Genomic DNA, 9,639 nt, shown 5'->3' on the forward strand with positions numbered 1-9,639 from the left:
CTTCTTTATCAACTCTAGCCCAATCCTCTTGGAGCCTCTTGCTCATGGCTCTGGTAACTGGTCCTTTCCTAGGGAGGATTGCATCACACACCTTTAAGAAAAAAAGTGAGGTTTTCATGCATAGAATAACTTCGTGACTATCACATAGTTATTAATTACATGGATCGAAGTTGGATGAATGCAAGTCGCATGAGCCCTGCATACGAGGAAGGCATTGAACAATTCTTGCAATTCACCTCCGAAAGAAGTCGACTGAATGAGGATGAAAAATATTTTTGTCCTTGTATAAACTGTTTGAAAAGGAGACAACAAGTTCTTGACGACATATGGGAACATCTACTGTGTGATGGGATTAAGAAGAATTATACGACATGGATATGACATGGTGAATTGACAGACAAGTGGAGAGGGTCCCAATCTGAATTGATTGATGTAGAAATGGGAGATCACTTAGAGGAAATGATTTGTGATCTTGGACAAGAGTCTTTTCAGCAAGCACATGCCCCTATATATGATACATTGCAAAGTGATTTGAAGAAGCCTTTGTATCCGGGGTGTAAGAAGTCTTTGACATTGTTGTCAACGGTGTTAAGTCTAGTTAATGTCAAGGCCAAATATGGGTGGAGTGACAAAAGCTTCATCTCACTACTTAAGGTAATGCAGGCTATGATTCTAGAGGAAAACACGTTGCCAAAAATATCAGATGAAGAAGATACTGTGTCTGATGGGTATAGAGTATCAGAAGATTCATGAATTCCCTAATGATTGCATACTATACAAACATGAGTTTGAAGAAATGTCGAAGTACCCTAGGTGTGGGGTATCACTGTACAAAGTGAAGGATGATGACGAGTGTAGCAGTGATGAAAGCACCAAGAAAGTCCCTCAACAGAGGTGTTATGGTATCTTCCGATCATTCCAAGGTTCAAGCCTTTGTTTGCTAATGCAGATGACGCAAAAGACCTTACATGACATGTAGATGGGAGAAATTGCGATGGAATGCTCTGCCATCTGGCTGATTCCTCTCAGTGGAAGAAGATTTATAGTTTGTATCTGGATTTCGGCAAAGAGGCAAGAAATCTTAGGCTTGGACTTGTCAGTGATGGAATGAATCCCTATGGCAATTTAAGCACTCAGCATAGTTCGTGGCCTATTTTACTAGTAATTTACAACTTGCCTCCTTGGTTATGCATGAAGCAAAAATAAATGAAGTTGTCTATGATCATATCGGGCCAAAGACAACCAAGAAATGAAATTGATGTTTATCTCAGTCCCTTGATTGAAGACTTGACAAAGTTGTGGGACAAATGGGTTTCTGTCTTTGATGGGTATCAAAATGTGACATTCAAGTTGCTTGCAATGCTATTTTGTACCATTAATGACTACCCAACATACGGGAATTTGAGTGGATACAGTGTTAAGGGCCATCATGCATGCCTTATCTATGAAGAATACATAAGCTATGTACAACTAAAACATGGAAGAAAAATAGTATACACTCGACATCGACGTTTTCTGAAAGCTTGTCACCCTTACTGGCAATTGAAAAAAGCTTTTAATGGAACTCAGGAACATGATAGTGTGCCAATGCCATTAATTGATCAACAGGTTCTTGAGTGGGTTGAGGGTATCAATACTATATTTTGGAAAGACCCAAAAGAAGGAAAAAAAAGTAAAACTTCCATATGGAAGAAGAGGTCAATATTGTTTGATCTTCCATACTAGTCTGGTCTAGATGTCAAACATTGTGTTGATGTTATGCATGTGGAGAAAAATGTGTGTGATAGTGTCATTGTCACGCTTCTTAACATTCAAGGCAAGACAAAGGATGGTTTGAATACTCGCCAAGATCTAGTTGAGATGGGTATACGAGACCAATTACATCCAAGGTCTAATGGTAACAAAATATACTTGCCTCCAACTTGTCATACTTTGTCCATAAAGGAAAATATAAGTTTTTGTTAGTGTCTGCGTTGTGTCAAAGTGCCACATGGTTACTCTTCAAATATTAAGAGTCTTGTGCAGTTGAAAGATCTAAAGTTAGTTGGTTAAAGTCTCGTGATTGTCACGTCTTGATGCAACAACTGTTAGCTCTGACAATATGAGACATTTTGCTTAACAAAGTCAAGCATGTCATAACTTGCCTATGTTTTTTCTTCAATGTCAAATGTAGCAAAGTCATTGATCCTCTTAAGTTAGATGAGGTAGAAAATGAGGTTGCTATTATCTTGTGTCAATTGGAGATGTATTTTTCTCCTTCGTTTTTCGACATCATGGTTCACTTAATTGTTCATCTGGTGAGAGAAATTAAATGTTGCAGTCCCGTTTATTTGTGGTGGATGTACCCGATTGAGCGATACATGGAGATCTTAAAAGGGTATACAAAGAATCTACACTGTCCTGAAGTATCTATTGTTGAAAGGTACATTGCGGAAGAAGCTATTGAGGTTTATTCCGAGTACATCAAATAGGCAAAACCTGTTGGGGTTCTGGAGCCTTGGCATGACGAAAAAGTGGGAGGTAAGGGTTTAAGAGGACTGCATGTTATCAGCCCAAGTCTAGAAGATTTGCAATAAGCTTATTTGTGTATACTGAATAACAACAATGAAGTTCTGCCATACATAGTTCGTCACCAAGCTTTAGTTAAGGAAAGTAACCCAAAAATGACCAAGAATATGGTGTTGAAAGAGCATAGCAAGAATTTCCTAAATTAGTTTAAAGATATAATCTTCGGTGACCATAATGCATCTGAAACGTTAAGGAAGTTAGTAGATAGGCCTAAAATAAATGTTATAACTTGGCAAGGATACGATATCAACAAGTATTCATTCTACACGAAATCACAAGACGACAAAAGTACAATGCAAAATAGTGGTGTTAGTTTAAGAGCTGAATCTCAACACTTTGCTACTGTACATGATGATAATCCCCGTGTAGCTTCCATGCCTTACTTTGGAGTCATTGAAGAAATCTGGGAGGTTAATTATGTAAAATTCAGTGTTTGTGTTTTCAAGTGTAAGTGGGTTGATAGCAATATTAGTGTGCGAACTGATGATTTTGGATTACTTTGGTAGATTTGAAGAAGCTCGTTTATCAGAATGAGCCTTTCATCATGACAAAACAAGCTAAATAGGTATTTTATGTTCAAGATCCTTTTGATGAAAGATGGTTAGTGGTTCTACACGAAAAAACAATTGGTGTTAATATTGAAGATGGTCCCCATAGAAAGAAATTAAGAACGTATTTGGGGATTGTCGTTGTCAATAAGGTGGATGTTACATATGATAATTGGAAACAAGTCCTTGCAGCTCAAAAGGATTTGATCTGGGAGGATATTAAGGTATTTTAATTAAATGTTGAATGTTGTTGTGATTGGTTGTATGAAAAATCTTAATTTGTAATTGACTAACTACAAAATGTATTTATTGTATCGCATGCTGAATTTGATATTCTCGAATCATCTGATTTGAGGACAAAGAAAAAATACTTTAGACCGTAGGAGAGCGGGGGAGGCAATTTAAGTTAGATTTGACCTCCAAATGGGCTCTAGCACATGACAAGGAGGGCAAGGATGACAAAGTATGTCAAAAGTATGACATAAGCAAAGCGAAGTGGAACCAATTTTGTCAGAGTTGTAGAGACCCTTCATGGGAGGCTGGTTTTCATTATTTTTTAAATTCATATTTATGTATTATTATGAACCATATTAAGTTACTGTTATGTGTAATTTTCACAGGATGTTCAAAAGAAGGCGCATGCCATTCATAAACAAAACACTAGCTCTCACGTGTTGTCTCGTGGGGGTTATGATTTTCTGGAACAAAAGTTGATGGAGGAGAAGAAAAGAAACGATTGGAGGAACCAGCCTAATCTGGGAGCACTAACATACTCGTTGATCCTCCATCTCCCATTAAACGACACGTGAAGTGGAAGATGGCCCGCACGAAAAAATCAGGTCAAATGACGTCTGAGGTAGCAAAGGAAATTGCATATAGGATTGTAAGTGACTCTCATTTGTTAGTGGTATTTATAATTATTGTTGGATGAGTAAACCAAGTTTTTTTAATATGTTGACTACAGGATTCCCTTGAAGAGCAGGCTTCACATGGAAGCTTTGTCACCCATGGACGTCAAGATGTACTGACTGTTGCCATTGGGGGACTAGAGCACCCTGGTCGTGTCCATGCTACTAGAGTCGATGTCACGATCAAATGTTATTTTGGATCGGCTTCAAGGGAATCCCACACCTCTTCGTCCATGGCTCTTGAAGACCTAGAGCAGTTGACACAAAAGATCAGAGACCAGCTGGAGAAGTTGATCACACAAAAAGTAACTCAACAATTAATGATGTCCTTCAAGAAAATGCAATCCCAGATGCATTCACAGGGACTCACACTGCCTCCTGAGGTTGAGGTTGGTCCTTCTGCTGCTTGTGTCAGCACAAAGAAAAGTTGTGTCGATACCTCGGGGCAGGACCCAAAAATGGGTGACTCAGACAAATGTGGGTTGTATGTCAATGACAATCCTCCTCAACTGATTACTCTTGGAAGGGTTTATGAGGGGTCGATGACCATCCACAATGTTCCTTTGGGCAATTATCAAGTGAAGGTCGGTGTTGAGGAAGTTCGAGATGCTAATGTTCGCCTTCCTGTACCGACTCAAAAGGTTCAGTTAGTGAGACAGACACTTAACTCCTTCCTTACTTGGCCGACACATCTTGTAAAGCCTTTTTCAAAACAAATATTTCATTTTTTTAAAGAATTATTAAAATATGATTAGTTATAAATCAAGTTTTCACTGTCATTTACTTACGTTTATTAACTATGTAGGATAAAAAGGGAGCTAAGGGATCGACGAAACTTGTAGATATGTCGGATCCTAACGTCGATCCCTTGTACCTGATGACATTGACCATCCCACAACTTTTCCTCAAGCCATTGTAGGTGTCATGGGATGCTACAATATTTGGGGTGTATAATGATAACTTCCCATTGTACATAAAGCACGAAGATTTTTCTGAAATAGCACACGATGGTTAATGTCTAAGCATCTTCGTTATACAATTGTGGATTCTGTTGAACAAGTGGTCTTCAATAACTTAAGGGGGGGGGGTGAATTAAGTTTTAAAAATTTTCGACTAATAAGTTTTTAATCCCCTTTTTAATGATAACTGATAGGTCAAAATGCAGAAGAAGAAACAACAATTAAATTAATCAATGTTCCTTAAACATGCAAGATAAAATCAGTTGCAATTAAAATAAATGAGATAAGGGAAGAGAGAATTGCAAACTCGATTTATATTGGTTCGGACACTTCCCGTGCCTACGTCTAATCCTCAAGCAACCCACTTGAGATTTTCCACTATCTTTGTAAATCCTTTACTGTCTTTGAACACACCTTGGAATCTCTCACTCTTCTATTCAAGATTCTCACACGCCAAGAGACAAACAGTCTCTTTATTACAACTGGATTTTTAAGATGTACAGAATGATTTCTCTCTTATAGAGTAGATGATACAAATTAAAGTTCCTAGAAGAATTTTCAGTAAATTGCAAGTGTTTGGCCAAAGTTGTTTATAGAGATTTTGACAATTAAGTTCTTTGAGAATGCTCTCTTCCTTTTCAAAGTAAGACATATATATAGTCCCTTTGTGCCTTTTCAAAATAGTTTGAAGAGATGTGTCTTTTCAAAAAGATTTTCTGAAATTTTCTCACTGGTAATCGATTACAGGATTCTAGTAATTGATTTTATAGTTATATTTCTGAAGAGTCGTGACTTGTTAAAGTTTTCTGAAATCTCTTCGCTGGTAATCGATTACATAATCTTGGTAATCGATTACACAATTTAAAATTAAAATAAATTCAAAATTTTAAAAAGCCATCTTCATAGTCTCTCTGGTAATCGATTACAGGACCTGATAATCGATTACCAGTTCAAAAAGATTTCATTTTAAACTGATTAATTCTTTGATAAAGAAATTTTGATAAAAGACTTTGTGGCCAAACTATAGTAATAAAAATGAGATTCTTTTACCAATTGACTAAGTCCTTATCGTAGATTTTCTTGATCTTGTTTGTTGACTTGAATTAATCTGTGTTCATCAAATAAACACTTTTGACATCATCAAAACCTGCATGATTCACAGATTTTGTAAGTCACTTTACATTATTGTATATTACCTAAATGATTGTTTTAAATTCATGCGTAATTTACTTTATTTTAACAATAATAGGCATATGACTGAGACAAGTATGCGAGCCGGGAATGCATATGTGTATGGATTCCTCAAGTCACAGTCCATACAAAAATTTGGGTAATTGCAATTTGAATCAGACGATTATATTAAAAAATGGATGCAGAATTCAGAAAGGAATGTGTACCTAGGAGCCTACTTGAATGGGTAAGTTAAAATGAACAAATAAATTTAAATCATGTATGCTTTATAATAACTTAATGTTCTCTAATGCAGTGCACATTGACAAATGATCGTTATTTTGCCTAAAGACAATGTTGTCATCTGGTTTTGTTTCTTGCACAATAGGCCCAACAACTACTTGAAAGGAATTATTAACATACCAGTTGTATTTTGTAATACATTTACTTTATGATTACAATTTGACATCAACATTTTAGTTGTACCATACACATGCATGTTTCTCTTAATCAGTGCTTTGAAGAAATTCAACGATAGTCAAGGAAGTAAATCTAAGGTTGTTGCTAGATGGATTGTAGTTAAAGTAAGTCATTTAAATAATGTTTCATGCCTTAAAAATTAAATTTTATTACTATGTACACTAATTTTTGGTTAACTTTGAATATCTAAATATTCTATTCAATTTAGTGTAATAAGCAAAAAGGAAGCACTGAGTGCTGATATTATATAATGCATTGGATGTCAACGATAGTCCTAGGAAGTTTCAAGGATAACTGGAAAACGGTAATTGTTTACTTCAAAACTAATTCAATTTGTTATAATTGTTATTATTTACACTTATATATTAACTTATGTTTTATTATATCATGCAATATGATCAAAGACAATTGAAACTAGATAGGATGAAGATAATTCACATTCAGTGGACAAGATATTATCTAAAAGTTAAATATCAAACACTAGTAAGTAATTTTAGAATTATAGAGTAGTTATATTAATTTAGAATAGGTTACAAATGATTTCATGTATTGACTTTCATTACTTCAAATATTTCTTTTAATTCATAGTAAATATTCAATTATATATTGTGGAAAAAATTTAAACTAGTTGATAAAAACTGTCTGAACTAATTTTATTCTTTAGTTTACAGGTTAATTTGGGATAATTAAAAAACAATCAAGATATTAAAAAATTTACAAAAAAACCGATGTTATTTCTCAAAAACAACATCGATTTTTTGGAATACTAGTGTTGTTTTTGAGAAACAACATTGATTTTCATAAAAAAAAATCGATGTGGTTTTCTACATATTTTACATTTGTTTTGTTAATTTTTAACTATTCGACATTGGTTGTCATAAAAAACCGATGTTGTGTAGTTTAGTTAACATCGATTTTAAAAAAATCGATATTAGCGTTAAAAATTTTAACATCGGTAATTTCAACATCAATTTTTAAAGTCCTTGATAATCGATGTTAAAAGTCTATTTTTTAATAGTGTAATTGAAATTTCAACTAAATCTAAAATATTTTGAAACAAATTAAAAAGTAGAATAAATATTCTACAATCAATTTTTCTGTAACATATTTGAACCACAAAATTTGAAGTATATGTAATAGTAATTGATTTTTTAAAATTTAAAATATGTATGATATATAAAAGTAAATAATAATAATAATATTAATAATAATTTAATACAAATTAACGAATTAGTAAGTTGGATCAACGTCTTCAAATATTAAAATCCGTGATCCAACTCAAAATTTAACAAATTTAAATAAATTGAGTGGAATTTGATCAAAACAAAAAATAATCAGCTCAAATTATTTAAATGAATTTAGGTTAATTTGAGTTTATCGATGACCGCACCGTTAACCACCAGTAAATTCTAGCTTTTAGTCTCCAATTTTATAATCGTTGAACATTACTATAAAGAAAGTCATGTTGCCCTTTAGCCATCATTAGAAACCAAAAATTAAAGGAACTAACTAATGGACTCCCTTGCCAAATCCCTTTAAAGGTTAAAAACTCTCTGAAGACTGTCATATGCCAAAACTAACATAGAACAAAAGAATAAACATCATGCATGTCTTCATCAGTGCAATTTCCAGTTCTCGCAAAATCCGAAATGAAACATCATATATTATAGGAAACTCCATGAAATTGAGTGAATAGGACCAAGTCTAACAACATTGTTTTTTGTTTATTTTTGCAATGTATATTGCAATTACAAACTCGCTGTGTAACAGTACACATGTATGTAATGAACCCACGTTAGGGTGAGGAAAACACCAGACATGCACTAAACGTTATCATTTTATTTTATGAATTACGTACCAGCTATATATCACATTTAATTTATATAAAATGATATTGTAAGAAAAGGACATGAAATTATGCATATCTGTTATTTTCCAATAAATGTGCAAAAAAATGTTGGAATTGCGAAGGCTAATGGGTCAGGAAAGGAACCCTAGTTGAAGCCAAAATGCAGACGAAATGGAACAAAAAATATCAAATCATATATAAATAAAAAAAGGAAGAAAAAAAAGGAAGATAACAGGCGCCTGCAGCACGTAAGTAGCTTACCTAGGGTTGATGGTCACATCAAGCCCTGAAGCCATGTGCGACGTTAAATTGATTTCGTGTCGATATTTGTCCTATATTTCAGAGTCTCAGTTCATTCAAAGAGTTCAAATCAAATGACACTTCGGATCCAGCAAACGAACTTAAATTGACAGGTCATTTTACTCACATTGGTCTAATAATATGTGCGAAATGGCCAGGTTTATTTTATTTTCAACATATTTAAACACATCTAGTATAAGAACGATTCATAAATGCAATTTAGATTTTTTTATTTATTTTAAATGATAACCTTAATAATGCAATTTACTAAAAACGCAGGAAAGTTGTTCTACACTTATTTTTATAAGTTGGAAATTAAAATTTATAAAACAAACATTTAAGAAAAGAAGGCTAGTTCATTACTTTTAAGGAAAATAATTTATAGAGTTTTTGCACTCTTTTTCAATAAAAAAATCATTATATACAGTACAGTATATTTATTAACTTTTATAAAAAAAAGTACCTTCAAATAATATAAAAACTTTTTAAACTATTATTAGTGTATAAAAATTAAACTCCAAACATTTTTTATAGGCTATTTAAAGAAATATTTACTATGCTATTGTTTATCTAAATAAGAATGCTGGTAAGAGAAATCAATCATATCCAAAAGAATTACCTCGAATAACATTAAACATTATCTTAAGAATTCATACTAGCAAAGCAAAATGCTCTTAAAAATAAATACTAGCAAAGCAAAATAATCCCAACTGAATCACTTATTTTGTATTTTATTATAAGACCATAATTAATTAGTTGTTATTAGATTCCTTAATTACTTAAGTTGTGAAATTCATCTTGAAAGTCAATCTCTAACTATAGACTGAGTCTAATGTATTTTTAATCTTTACATATTA

Source organism: Glycine max, chromosome 18 (assembly GCF_000004515.6).
Source record: "Glycine max cultivar Williams 82 chromosome 18, Glycine_max_v4.0, whole genome shotgun sequence".
Classification (NCBI taxonomy): domain Eukaryota; kingdom Viridiplantae; phylum Streptophyta; class Magnoliopsida; order Fabales; family Fabaceae; genus Glycine; species Glycine max.